Source organism: Nomascus leucogenys, chromosome 15, assembly GCF_006542625.1.
Source record: "Nomascus leucogenys isolate Asia chromosome 15, Asia_NLE_v1, whole genome shotgun sequence".
Lineage (NCBI taxonomy): Eukaryota > Metazoa > Chordata > Mammalia > Primates > Hylobatidae > Nomascus > Nomascus leucogenys.
The window spans coordinates 65,422,818-65,437,978 of NC_044395.1; the positions used below are offsets into that span (position 1 = coordinate 65,422,818).

The window sequence follows — 15,161 nt, forward strand, 5'->3', positions numbered from 1 at the left end:
CATCTGTTTTTCTAAATCAGTCTATAAAAGAACAAAACTTTTAAAATCTTGCAGAGGCTGTTTCATCAATAAACTCTCCTAGGGAACTACTACTGCTGTCTAAACCTCTGTGAAATGGTAGGCAAAAAAACCCCATCAAAGGATTACAGGAGATAAAACACCAATCAGTGTAGCTGTTAAAGATGACTGTGATTAAATAACCAAATATCAAATATCCAGTAAGGTAATTAAATTCGGATTAAGAAAACTAACCATCAGCTGTACATACATTATTAAATGTTCTAATCTCTTTCCTGATTCATAGCCATATTCTACATAATAATCAAAGACTGTCCACTGTGCTACTACTATCATTTTAAACACTGCCTGATCTGTATGATGATGGAATTATGGCTATGGGCATGGCAGGTAAGAGAAGGACACACTGAGAAAATGTGAATGAGAGAGAATGTGGAACTATATACAGGTTAAATATGGAAGGGGCAAGGGAAACCCATTAAAATGTTCACCATTATCCTTTAAAATGTACGTAAAACTGAAACCACAGATACACATTTGTCAGACATGATAATTAGTGTTAATCTTCAATAGAAAAAAAAGAAAAAGAAAAAATGTGAAAAAAGGCAATGGAACACCATTCTCCATTCCTGGACCAAAAGAAAAAGAAAACTAAGCATGATATCAGACTGCCTTAATGTTGAAGAGCTCCCCTTAAATTTGTCTTTTAGCTAGCACAGTCAAACTGGTGTAAGTGCTTTGGTAAGGTGGGATGCATTCCATCCTATCTGCAAAGGCCTGCTTTTCTCTGTTGGTAGTTGAGCTTATGAAGAACATATATGCAAAATAACAGCTCTCACATTGCTTCAAACTCATCGATACGCTGCTTTGTATTGCCTTGTTGAATCGGTCACAGAGTCTTGTACTTATCACGGCCTGTTTTAACATTCTCAGCCTGGAGAACATGCTTTTGTGTTTCCTTGGTTTCATCTCTGGCTTGGGCTAATTCTGAACTTAATGCTTGAAGTTGCTTCTTAACACGCTCATTTTTCTGTGTTTCTGTTACATGTTCTTCTTTGCGTCTATGGTTCATTACTCCTTCATTTGATAATTCAGCACTAGCCTCAGCATTATTCTCATCATGTTCATCATGTTCGTTTTCTGTCAAGGGAATGACTGGTGATGGTGGAGGTGGAAGGGGGGCAGATATCACAGTTTTTAACTCTTTTTTGGTCTTTTCCAAGTCTTCCTGGGCTGCAAAAGCTTTGTGTTGCCACTCAGTAGCTTCCTCTTCCTTTTTCTTCTTGGCTTCTTCTAGGAGTGCAATCTTGGCAGTGAATTGAGCAAGTTTTGCTGCTAGCTGCTCCTGATTCTTCATCTGGTTGGCAGCTTGTTTTGCTATGGCAGACTTAGCCTCTTCAGCAGCTCGACGCTCCTTTTCAAGCCACTCTGCTTCTTCTTTTGCTCGTTTTCATTCTTGATCCAGTTCTAGAGCTTTTCGTGTCTGTTCTTCTAGTTATTTCTGGGCTTTAATCGTCTGTTCTTCTATTTGTTTTAGACGTTCCATTAGCTCTTCCTTTTCACATTCTATTCTTTCCTTTTCCTTTTCTGCTATTTCTCTTTTCTTCTTTTCATTCTCTAATTGTGCCCTCTCCAACTGCTTCTGATGTTTCTCCTCCCTAGCCTGAGACCTCATCTGTCATACTTCAATCGTATCAGGCTTCCTTCTTTGCATGTACAGTTCATGGTTTCCCATACATAAGGCCAAAATCTGCTTATTGACTCTCAGGTGAGGGGCATAAAAACCAAAATCAGGTGCCTTTTTGTTGATTGGCTTTATAACAAATTTTTTGTCAGTAAATGAAACATTTCTGATTTCACTCCATGGAAAACCAGTTTTAACTTGTCATCATGCTCATATTCAGACCCAAAGCATCAACACCTAGGCACAATTCAGTTTCCTTTTTTTAATTTCAAAATAGTTGACTCCATACATTTCTAGATCTTGTGCAATCTTCAGGTAGTCCATCATAGAACCCTCCCTTTGTATTCCTCTATGTTCTTCATGCCAGTTCTGTATTCTTTCTTCCCACTGTTCTTGTTAGTTTGCGTTGTTCCAATATGTTGGGGTAGGAGTCTATCATTAGCCAGGTAGCCTGGGTTATGAATTTCTTTGTTATAATCTCCATACTTGGCTTGAACAGCATAGGAAGCCAGAAGAACTGCAGTTTCTGCCGGACAATATATCTCATCCTTTAAGATGGCTTCTTTAACTTGCAAGAAGAAGAGTCTTTGGGTTATTTCTTGAATTAATTCCTCAGAAACATCTTCAGGGAAGAATTTAGCTCTAAACTTGAACTGTAAAGGATCCTTCTCTTTTTTAACATCTTGCGGTGTCACCTTTTTATTTAGTTGAAGCCATGTAGAATAACCTTTGCTGTCTACATACTGCAGCCCAAAAAACCAGACCTCACGCAAACCAACTATTTTCACCACCTGGTCAAAAAGTTGTTTGCCAGTTGTATTGGGCTGAATGGCAAATTTCAGCTCAGCATCCATTGTAGTTACTGTTACGTTGATTGGTTTCGGCATTTTCATTCTCTTTTTGTTATCTTCTTAAAAAATTCTTCACTTCGATGAATTCTGTTGTCACTTTCCGGAGAGCCAGCAGCTCCCACCCGCCGGCGTGCGTCTGGGGCGCTGCTCGGCTGCGCGGCTGCGGCAGGGAGGGAGAGGCGGTGGTGCGGTCGCCGGGCGGCGGGAGATGAGAGGCGCCGCAGCCACCGCAGACAGCTCCGCAATGGACATAAGGTTTTTAGTGAGAAAAGTTTTTTAAAAAAATTTAGGGTTTCCTCCTCGGAAGAATTTTACAAATAAGACATCAGGTTGGTCACAGAGAAGGATCTTGACGTTGTGACCAGTCCTGCATCCCAGTCAGGGCTCTCTCTGGTAGATGAGGATTCTCTGTGTATCAGCACAGAAACCCCAGCTTGCTGGAATAATAAAACTGTTTCTGTAGTGGGTGTTTTTCTCTCCCTTCCAAAAAAAAATCGCTAGTAAGACTTAAAGCTTAGTGGAGAGATGGTTAAGTAGATCAAAGCCATTGTATTTATATTTTTGAATTATGTATAAGAATAATCTTATATATTTGTTACTTTATGATCTTGTAATATTTAGATAATTTGGCATATTATAGTACCTACCAGGTATAGTGCTTAACAGATTTCAACTTTTATTTATTTATTTTTAAAAATAGAGTTGGGGGGTCTCACTGTTGCCCAGCCTAATCAAGAACTCCTGGGCTCAAGTGATCTTCTTGCCTCGGCCTTCCAAAGTGCTAGGATTATAGGAGTGAGCCACCATGCCTGACATCAACTTTTAAACGTGCATATAAATAATTACCAAGAAGTAACTTTAAATTGAAATGTATAATAACATTTCAGCAAGTTATGTTAACAACATGTATGAGAACCTCACATCTACTATAATTCTAAATTTATTTTATTAGATTATAAGAACTAGTTAGAAACTTATTAAAACATTTTTAAAATGAAAATCAATCTATATATTTAAGAAAATCAAAACTGTGTAATTATTTATAAACATTGTTTAAATGTTTTATGAAAATTTCTTAACTAGGTTGTAATGGCTACTTAAAATGACTGGTAACATTTTTTAGAAAGTTTTAAAAACTGAACTTAAAATATAAGAAATAATAAGATTTTTAAGTATATTTTATTTCTGAGTCAACTGTTGACTTTAAAAAGGGCCGACAACTGTGCAGTGCAGCTTTCTGTAAGAACCTCAATGAACACACATGAAAAAATGTAGCTTAAAAAAAGATTCACTTTTTAAAGGACGTTACTGATGTCCTAAAATATACTAGGTATATATTGTTGCTTGGGTTTTTGAAGTTGTTTGGATGAAATAAACTTGGGTTCAGTCACAGAATACAAGATTGTCTACTGATTTCAGATGATAATGTGTCTGGAGAAGATGAGCCTTCTCAAAGGCAATTGCAGAAAGACATAAGGTAATTTTGAGGGCAACATTTTTGTTTTCTAGGATAGACGAAAACGGAAAAAAGTAACAATAGAAAAGATGCTTCTAACATTTAAAAAACCCTCAAAACTGACTATAAAGAAAAACCATTTTAATAAAAGCTAAAACTACATGCGTTTCAAACTTACACAGTGCATTTAAGTCACACTGGCCCCTTAGATGTGCCTACAAGCGCTGCAGACATCAGGGAGGCCTATGGAGCTACTAGTCCTCACCTCCTCCGGCTCTCAGTGCCTCATCTGCCAGCTGTCACAGTGCTGGTACACTCTAACAAGACCTCCCCAGGGCTCAGGGATAAACAGAGGGAAAAACAGTAATACTATGATACTAGAAATACTGGCTTTTAAAGTCTAGTACTGTTTATTATCTTACGACAGGAAGTCCTGTCATATCTGAGATATGGCTCTGAAAGAATTCTTCGTCTAGGTATTTCCCATCTCTAGAGGGCGGTGATGTATTTGAAGCAATCACTTAATTACAAGAGCTCTTTCCTCCTGTACCCTGCCACATTTATTGTCAATAACTCAGAATTTCCTAAATGATAAGGGATGGCTCTCTGTGTCTTCTGACCCTCCAGAGAGCTCATAGTGGTGTCCTTGGGTGCCTGCATCCTGTCCTGCCTCCTCCCCACCTTACTGTGGGGCTCACACAGTCAATGGCCATAGAAGAGCCACTGCAGTCCCACCTGGATTCATAGCACCAGGAAAGGAGTGGGCCTTTTTCAGCCAGCCAAAGGAACACTTCCCCCTTATTAGGGAAGCTGCACAACAGACTAAAACCCGATCCAGGAAACAGTGGACAGGGGACTCAGGTGGGTGTGGAGTGTGTGCCTCACTCCCCAGGAAAGCAGCACTAGGGCCCTTTCCCTCAGAACTCTGTGGCGTGCATTGCTTCTGGCCAAGGAGGGGAAAGTTCTTTCTGGCCCTCCTCAAACTCTTATTACAGACCTTCCTGAAATTGCTTATACATCTTGGCCCCTTTCAGCTTCACTCTGGTGATACCAGTAGGTCACTGACCCAGAACATGGCCCCTGAACTCTGGTCTTCAGGTGGTGGTGGCGGCGATGGGCTGTTTGGGGTCAACTGTCTTTTACTTCCTTCCAGGCAAGGTCACTGAACATGTGAAAATATGCTGGCTTTCCACCTAGTGAGGAGCTACATTATCTCTGACTGAGAGCAGGACATTTCACCTTTGAAATGGCAAGTGGAAAGAACAGGTGGAGGTAATCAAGGACACACACACACACACACACACACCACACACACACACACACACACACACAGGCTAATGAGAAACAGGAGGAAAAGGGATGGTGGGCAAACAGTGGAGGGAAGTGAAGGGGTGGGTGATGAGGAAGTGGAAGGAAAAAAAGGATCTAAAGGGAAAACTTGAACTGAAAGAAGGCAGGATGCAAAGGGAGAACAGCAGAGGGTGGTTGCGGCAACCACAGATCCTTCCCACACTTATCAAGCACACAGGCCTTTCTCTGAGTTTGCTTCCCCAAGCTCTTCATGGTCATCTTCTTCCTGTGGCTGAGGGCCTTGTCCCAGGCCTTCATCACCTCACCCCAGGGTATCTGGGAGGAACTCTCCACGGATGAGTCCTTCAGGAGAAACCTGAGTTTCTTCTCTATGTCAGCTCCTCCAGATTCTGTAGCAGCGGCTCAGGCAGGTGCTTTGGCCATGCCTTTCCAAGGTTGGCCTTAGGCACTAGAGTCTAGAGGGAACAGAAGAAAGAGTAGAATGATTTAGTAGAGAAGTCACCCTCTCTCCAGTCAGAGAAAGGGCTTCTGGAATCAGCTGTGTGACTTCCTTCTCTCCATGCCCTCTGCCATTTTCCTGACCCCACCTGGGTTACTGAACAGGCTCCTGACTGGTCTCCCCAATCCCCATTCTTGCTCTTGCAATGAATTATTTGTATTGTGGCTATAGTAAGCTTTCTAAAATGCACATCTAGTCATTTCATTTCACTTCTTAAAATCCTCAGCACCTCAGGATAAAATCACAATTTCTCAGCAAAATTTACTAGGCTTTGATAGCTTCACCTCAGGTGACCCATCCAACCTCAGTGCCATCAGTCCCTTCAATGTTTCACCTTCCCTTAAGCAGCTAAGAATAGGCCCTTCTTTCTCTTCCTGTCTGAAATTTCCATAAGCTGTTCTTCCATTTCTCTGAAAGTCTTTCTCCTTCATTTAGTAAACCTCTACTCACACTTCAGCCCCTAGGTTAGGGTTAGACATTACCTCCTCCAGAAAGTCTTTTCTGATCCCCAGAGATTAGGATGGCTGCTCCTTGTAAGTTGTGCCATCCCAAGATGACCCCATGTTAGTATTTACCACTGTGTTGATTAGATTGTGAACAGCTTGAGGGGACAGAATGTCTTATACCTAAGTAGGCCCAACATTGAGAATAGTATGGAGTACACATAAGGTGCTCAAAAAATGTTGTGTGAATAGGTGGGAATTGAACAATGAGAACACATGGACACAGGAAGGGGAACATCACACTCCGGGGATTGTTGTGGGGTGGGGGGAGGGGGGAGGGACAGCATTAGGAAATATACCTAATGCTAAATGACGAGTTAATGGGTGCAGCACACCAATATGGCACATGGATACATATGTAACAAACCTGCACATTGTGCACATGTACCCTAAAACTTAAAGTACAATAATAAAAAACAAACAAACAAACAAAAAACACAAAAGAACATACACCAAGAAAAAAAAAAACTGGCATTAGGAAGATGCCATACTTTTTAGATAAAAGTGAAGGTGTTAACAGTAACCAAAATGAAACTACAAAATAGATAAATGATGAAAATAAATAAGTAAATTTGCATATGAGAAAAAATGTTGCGTGAACGAACCGTTAATCGACAAGTGACTTGTGCTGTCTCCATCCCACTGCTTCCTCTCTCTCACCATCATCTTCACTGATAATGTCATGTCCTTCAACATTGATCAACATTGATAATGTCGTGTCCTTCCTCCCACCCCATGGCTGCTTCTCACTTAGCAGCATCTTCATCATTCATATTGTTCTTCTCTTCCTTTCTGAGGTTATTCTGTCATCAAGCCCTCTATTCAAATGGTAGTCAACATTGTACCAATGGCATCAAAGTTGGAGGGTATCAGATATGCCCTCCTCAACATCCCACCACCCCAACTTCCAACTTGAACTCATCAACACCTATATTCTCCACAGAGGCAGTGAGACCTACTGGCTAAGGGCTCAGGACTTTTATTTATTTATTTTTTGATATGGAGTCTCACGGTGTCACCCAGGCTGGAGTGCAGTGGCCCGATCTTGGCTCACTGCAACTTCTGCCTCCTGGGTTCAAGCAATTCTCCCACCTCAGCTTCCCAAGTAGCTGGGATTACAGGCATGCACCACTGCTCCCAGCTAATTTTTGTATTTTTAGTAGAGACGGGGTTTCACCATGTTGGCCAGGCTGGTCTCTAACTCCCGACCTCAGGTGATGCACCCACCTTGGCCTCCCAAAGTGCTGGCATTACAGGCGTGAGCCACTGCACCCGGCCAGGCTCAGGACTTTTAAATCAGACAGACTCGGTTCTTCTGAGTGGTAATGACCTTAGGCAATATCTTCATTTCTTAGTCCCTTAGTGGGTAATTCCATGTATTTCATGGTGTTGCTCTTAAAGAAGACAAAATACTTGAAATCTTATTACACTTACTAGCTAAGAGTGCCAACTCAGTAAACTAATTATTACTTTATTCTTGGCTATTGAATAAAGTGTTCCTGTTTTTCAAGATCACCCGCTACTCCCCTCCAAACCATTTCATCCCATCTAGGGCCTTGCTACATAAAATATCCTTCACAATTTATATCATCTAAGTCTCCTCAAGATGAGAAACACACCAAATACCTCCTGTCTTGAAAACAACCAGCACAACATTCTACACGTGTCAGGCCCTGCCTCAAGTCTAAATCTCATCTACCCTCCCCCTGACAAGCCTACTTTCTGAAGGAGCATTATCCCTACTTGTTCTGTAGCCCAGGGCTATCTCACTTATACCTGAGCACTAGAAAGACACTGTTCTGGTAAACAAAACCCCTAATTATTCACATGCTGGAACTCTCTACTGCATTCAAGTTTTGATCAATCTCTCCTTCTTGAAAAAATTTTTTTTGTATTCTTTGCTTCAGTGAAACCAATATTTGAGTTCTCTTGTTTATAGGAGAGTCCCTCTTCATTACTTACCCTGAATTTAGAGTCTATTAAGCAAATATTCTGACTTTTAATTCTCTTTCTACATGTTCTCCTGCTGACTCAAATCTGATTTTGAAATGAGGTGGGTTATAAACATATAAGGAGTAGATACAAGCTTCCCCCCCCCGCCATTGGATGGCTTCATCATGCACCTATAAGTACCAATGCCACTGAAATCTAAAGTTCTATCCAAGTCTTCTTCTCCAGGCCTCAGAGTTGAATTAGGAAACTTTTCTTTTTTATATCTCAAGTTGAATTTGGCAAAAGTAGAACTTCCTGCTTTGCCTCAATTATCTATTTTGGTTAGTTGCAAGACTTAAGGTGCAATAACCCTATTTAGATACCAGGGAATCATCGTGGACCTGGACCTTCCTTCATCCAATTAATCATGAAGTTTTAACAAGATTATTTCCTAAATATTTCTGAGACCTATTCTCTTTTCCATCACTAGGTTATGGTACACTCTAACTTCTAGTTCAAGTTCAAGGAACCCCTCTCATCACTCCATTTGCAGAGGAAAAACAATTCAAATATGAGCTGTCCAAGGATGCAGAGCAATTGGCTTGTAGTTATAGGGGTAGGGCTTACTGAAAGAGGCTAAGCAAAGATATACTGAGAATAAGTGCTCTTTTTTTTTTTCCTTTGTCCACTTTTCTATGGGGTAATCCTTTCTTTCTTTTTAGAATGGTAAGCTGTAGAGGATAAATATTTTGATGAAGGCCATAGGAAAAGGGGCCACAGAGGTCTGTTTAACAGATGTCAGGTCTGAGATACAAATGAGTCCTCCCAGCTCACAGTTAGTAGTCAGTTCATGACATTACCTAGAGTTTGCATCAACATTCACATAGTATTAAAAATTTTGCTCAGAACTATCGCAAGGACAGAAAACCAAACACCACATGTTCTCACTCATAGGTGGGAATTTAACAATGAGAACACTTGGACACAGGGTGGGGAACATCACACATCGGGGCTTGTCGCGGAGTGGGGGGATGGGGGTGGGATAGCACTAGGAGAAATACCTAATGTAAATGACAAGTTAATGGGTGCAGCAAACCAACACGGCACATGTATACCTATGTAACAAACCTGCACGTTGTGCACATGTACCCTAGAACTTAAAGTATAATAAAAAAATAATTTTGCTCAGGAGGAACATCTCTGTGTATCTTCCTGCTGAGCCTGTGGTGGTAATAGGGTAACAGCAGCTACTTGAGCTCCTGGAGTTCTTAGATGTGGGCATCTCTTTTTCAGAAGATGCAACCAATATTTTCTAACAGGACCTGGATAATAATTTTATTTAAAAATCCCTCATAGTTCCAATGTTTAGATCACCTGTGGTTCTGTCTCTATTTTTTTTCCACATTTTTTTTTAGTTATTTGGTAGTTTCTTGGCATGCTTGGTAATATATGATTGAGTGTGAATGGATAGTGATTTTATATGAAAAAATTAGAGGCTCTGTTCTCTGAAACTGTTATCTTTCTCCAGAAAAATTCAGGTAGATTAGGGTACTGGCAGATCTTGATCCATCTAAGAGGAGAGCTTAACTTTTGCTAGTACTAGTGTTGATCTTTTTCTGGATTGTCTTTAATCCTAGAGTACAGCCCTTCTAGTGTTGCAAAGCTTCCTAGTATTTCAGTGTTTATTTACAAGGGTCGCTCTACCTCCTCAGGCCCTGACCTCCAGCCTCTGACTCCCCAGCACCATCAGACTGCTAGTCTTTGCATAACTGTTTAGCTTCACAGCTGCTGCTTTGATTTCAGGTGCTGAGAATCTTGCCCTGAACATGCATGGCTTAGGAATTGGCAAACTCCTCAAGGGGAATCTGCACACTGAATTTTGGCCCAATTTTCTCTAAGGCTGCCTCTTCTATCTCAGGTCTCAGACTCCATGGTATCCCTGAACTGCAACTTCTTTATTCTTAGCCTACTGAGTTTCACTCGCATCCATGTGAAGAGACCACCAAACAGGCTTTGTGTGAGCAACAAGGCTGTTTATTTCACCTGGGTGCAGGCCGGCTGAGTCCGAAAAGAGAGTCAGCGAAGGGAGATAGGGGTGGGGCCATTTTATAAGATTTGGGTAGGTAAAGGAAAAAGGGGGGTTGTTCTCTGGTGGGCAGGAGTGGGGGTCAGAAGGTGCGCAGTGGGGGAGTTTTTGAGCCAGGATGAGCCAGGAGAAGGAGTTTCACAAGGTAATGTCATCAGTTAAGGTAAGGACCGGCCATTTTCACTTCTTTTGTGGTGGAATGTCATCAGTTAAGTCAGGAACAGGCCATTTAAATATCACTTCTTTTGTGATTCTTCAGTTGCTTCAGGCCATCTGGATGTATACATGCAGGTCACAGGGGATATGATGGCTTAGCTTGGGCTCAGAGGCCTGACATTCCTGTCTTCTTATATTAATAAGAAAAATAAAACATAATAGTGTTGAAGTGGTGGGGCGGCGAAAATTTTCTGGAGTGGTATGGAGAGATAATGGGCAATGTTTCTCAGGGCTGCTTCGAGCGGGATTGGGGCAGCAGGGGAACCTAGAGTGGGAGAGATTAAGCTGAAGGGAGGTCTTGTGGTAAGGGGCGATATTGTGGGGTTGTTAGAAGAAACATTTGTCGTATAGAATTATTGGTGATGGCCTGGATACGGTTTTGTATGAATTGAAAGAAGAACGGAATAAGACAAGGAGAAAAACAGATATTAATGGACTAAGAATTGTGAGGACCCAGGACATTTAACTAGAGAGTGCCTAAGGAGGTTCAGCATAGCCCTGCCAGCAAAGATTATTTATTTACTTTAAGAGGGAGTTAAGAGTGGCAGTTTGGGGATAGCACCATGAGATATCAGCTGTGATGGCTTGGAGAAACAGTGTAAACCGGCAGTGTAAACAAGAGCAGGGCATTTATGAGTAGTTTAGAACGGTGAATAGGAGTATGACTAGATAGAAGATAGTAGGGATGAGAAGTTTTTTTTTTTTTTTTGGCAGGGGAGGCGCTGTCCAAGTTGGTCTGGTGTCTGGAAGGGGACTGGGGCCTAATAAAAAGGAGCATCTATACAGGAGCTCAAATGGGCTGTACCCTGTAGCATTCCGAGGACAGGCCTGAATTCTGAGAAGGGAAAGTGGTAAAAGTATTGTCCAGTCCTTTTTAAGTTGGTGACTGAGCTTGGTGAGGTGAGTTTTTAAAAGACCATTAGTTCACTGAATACTAAGAGGCTGAGAAACTGTTTGGGTGATTTGACTAATAAAGGCCGGTCCGTTATCAGACTGTATAGAGGTGGGAAGGCCAAACTGAGGAATTATGTCTGACAGAAGGGAAGAAATGAACGTGGTGGCCTTCTTAGACCCTGGGGGAAAGGCCTCTACCTATCCAGTGAAAGTGTCTACCTAGACCAAGAGGTATTTTAGTTTCCTGACTCAGGGCATGTTGAGTAAAGCCAATTTGCCAGTCCTGGGCGGGGGCAAATCCCCGAGCTTGATGTGTAGGGAAGGGAGGGGGCCTGAATAATCCCTGAGGAGTAGTAGAATAGCAGATGGAACACTGAGAAGCTATTTCCTTGAGGATAGATTTCCACGATGGAAAGGAAATGAGAGGTTCTAAGAGGTGGGCTGGTGGCTTGTACTCTAGCATAGCCTGCCTTTGCTGGTGTGTGGCGATTAGGCCTGGTGGAACTGCCATCAATAAATCAAGTGTGATCAGGGTGAGGAATAGGGAAGAAGGAAATATGGGGAAATGGGGTGAATGTCAGGTGGATCAGAGAGATACAGTCATGGGGGGCAGGTGTGGTATCCGGAATAATGTGGGAGGCTGGATTGAAGTCTGCGCCAGAAACAATGGTAATTGTGGGAGACTCAACAAAGAGTGAGTATAGCTGAAGGAGCCGGGAAGCAGGAAGTATATGCATCAGGTATGAGGAAGAAAATAGATTTTGGAAGTTATAAGAACTATAGAGAGTGAGTTGAGCATAGTTTGTGATTTTTAGGGCCTCTAAAAGTATTAAAGCAGCGGCAGCTGCTGCATGCAGACCTGAGGCTAGGCAAAACAGTAAGGTCAAGTTGTTTGGACAGAAAGGCTACAGGGCGTGGTCCTGGCTCTTGTGTAAGAATTCTGACTGCACTAACCATGCCTAGGAAGGAAAGGAGTTGTTGTTTTGTAGAAGGGATTGAGGTTCAGGAGATTAGTCGGACACGGTCAGCAGGGAGAGCACATGTGTTTTTATGAGAATTATGCCGAGATAGGTAACAGATGAGGATGAAATTTGGGCTTGGCTGGGCGTGGTGGCTCACGCTTGTAATCCCAGCACTTTGGGAGGCAGAGGCAGGTGGATCACAAGGTCAGGAGATCGAGACCACGGTGAAACCCCGTCTCTACTAAAAATACAAAAAAAATTAGCTGGGCGTAGTGGCGGGCGCCTGTAGTCCCAGCTACTCGGAGAGGCTGAGGCAGGAGAATGGTGTGAACCTGGGAGGCGGAGCTTGCAGTGAGCCGAGATTGTGCCACTGCACTCCAGCCTGGGCGACAGAGCGAGACTCCGTCTCAAAAAAAAAAAAAAAAAAAAAAAGAAATTTGGGCTTGACTGAAGTAATGGGAGCTGTCTGTGAAGGCTTGTGGCAGTACAGCCCAGGTAATTTGCTGAGCCTGATTGGTGTCAGGGTCAGTCTAAGTGAAAGCGAAGAGAGGCTGGGATGAAGGGTGCAAAGGGATAGTAAAGAAAGCATGTTCGAGATCCAGAACAGAATAATGGCTTGTGGAGGGAGGTATTGAGGATAGGAGAGTATATGGGTTTGGCACCACGGGGTGGATAGGCAAAACAATTTGGTTGATAAGGCACAGATCCTGAACTAACCTGTAAGGCTTGTCTGGTTCCAGGACAGGTGAAATGGGGGAACTGTAAGGGGAATTTATAGGCTTTAAAAGTCCATGCTGTAGCAGGCGAGTGATAACAGGCTTTAATCCTTTTAAAGCGTGCTGTGGGATAGGATATTGGCATTGAGGGGGGTAAGGGTGATTAGGTTTTAATAGGATGGTAATGGGCATGTGATCGGTTGCCAGAGAGGGAGTAGAGATGTCTTATACTTGTGGGTTAAGGTGGGGGGATATGAGAGGAAGACGCAAAGGAGGCTTTGGGTTGGGAAGAAGGGCGGCAATGAGATGTAGCCCAGGAATAGACAGGGAAGCAAATAATTTAATTAAAATGTCTCAGCCTAATAAGGGAGCTGGGCAGGTGGGGATAATGAAAAAGGAGTGCTTAAAAGAGTATTGTCTCAGTTGGCACCAGAGTTGGGGAGTTTTAAGAGGTTTAGAAGCCTGGCCATCAACACCTACAACAGTTATGGAGGCAAGGGAAACAGGCCCTTGAAAAGAAGGTAATATGGAGTGGGTAGCCTCCTTATTGATTAAGAAGGGGACGGACTTACCTTCCATTATGAGAGTTACCCAGAGCATCTGTGATGGTCTTGTAGGCTTCTGAGGTGATTAGGCAGTGTCAGTCTTCAGCTGCTAAGCTGAGAAGATCTGGGAAGGAGTCAGAGAGCCTTGGTCCAGAGTTCTAGGGGCTCTGGAAGTGGCTGCCAGGTGAGTTTAACAGTCCAATTTTCAGTGGGGTCTCACACAGATGGGACATGGCTTAGGAGGAATCCTGAGCTGTGGGCATTCCTTGGCCTAGTGGCCAGATTTCCAGCACTTGTAGCAAGCTCCTGGGGGAGGAGGTTCTGGAGGAACCCCTGGCAGCTGCAGTTCAGGCATTTGGAGTTCTTGTGTGCTGGAGATGTGGCTGGGGTTTCTCTCACAGTGGAGGCAAGGCATTGCAACTCAGAAATATGTTGCTACTTGGCTGCCTCTACTCTACTATTGTACACCTGGAAGGCAAGGGTAATTAGGTCCTGTTGTGGGGTTTGAGGGCCAGAATTTAATTTTTGGAGTTTTTTCCTAATGTTAGGAGTGGACTGGGTGATAAACTGCATATTAAGAATAAGGTGGCCTTCTGGCCCTTCTGGGTCTGGGGTGGTAAAGCATCTAAGGGTTGCTGCTAAGCGGGCCATGAACTGGGCTGGGTTTTGATCTTTACCTTGGGTAGTTTAAGCTTGTCATAATTAACAGCTTTGTAAGCTGCCTTTTAAAGCCCTTCAACTAGGCAAGAAATCTCACCTAGCTATACCTGGGGAATCTGCCTGATAGTTCCATTGGGGATCCTCTTGGGGAACTGCTCTAATGGCTTCCTGGAGGTCTGGCTCATGAAGCTGGTGGTTATCAGCATGAGATTGGGCTAGACAAAAAACTCTTTCTCATTCACCTGGGGAGAGGGTTGAAGTCAGGATGACATTTAAGTCACTCCAGGTTAAATTGTAGGACTGAGTTAGATATTGGAATTCCTGTATATATTTAGTGGGGTCTGATGAGAAAGAGCCTAAATGCTGACTGATCTGAGAGAGGTCTGATAGAGAAAAAGGTACATGTACCCTGACTATGCCTTCAGCTCCAGCCACTTCTCTAAGAGGAAATTGTTGGGCAGGTGGGGAAGAGCTAGTCGCAGAACTAAACTGTAAGCCGGACTGGGTGTGAGGAGGGGAGGTGATAGAAGGATTATAGGGTGGAGGAGTGGAGGCTGAGGAAGAATTGGGACCTGGCTCAGCCTGGTGAAGAGCATCCTGGGGAGGAGGGGAGAAGTCAGATGGGTCTGTAGAAAAGGAAGATTAGAAAGACTCAGTGGCACTTGGGATTGGGACTGAGAGGACAGGAGGGAGGGAAAGAAGGAGGATTTGGGATGAGTCACATTGGGAACAGAGACTAGGGAGGGAACAATGTGTAAAAGAATGCCTGGACATCAGGTACCTCAGACCGTTTGCCTATTTTATGGTAAGAATTATTAGATCTTGCAG

The 15,161-nt window shown here is 43.0% G+C and overlaps 1 pseudogene; it reads right to left on the minus strand.

The window, feature by feature from the left end:
* Positions 1-853: 853 nt before the first annotated feature.
* On the minus strand, positions 854-2,793 carry LOC100600863 (annotated as a pseudogene).
* Between the last annotated feature and the right edge of the window lie 12,368 nt (positions 2,794-15,161).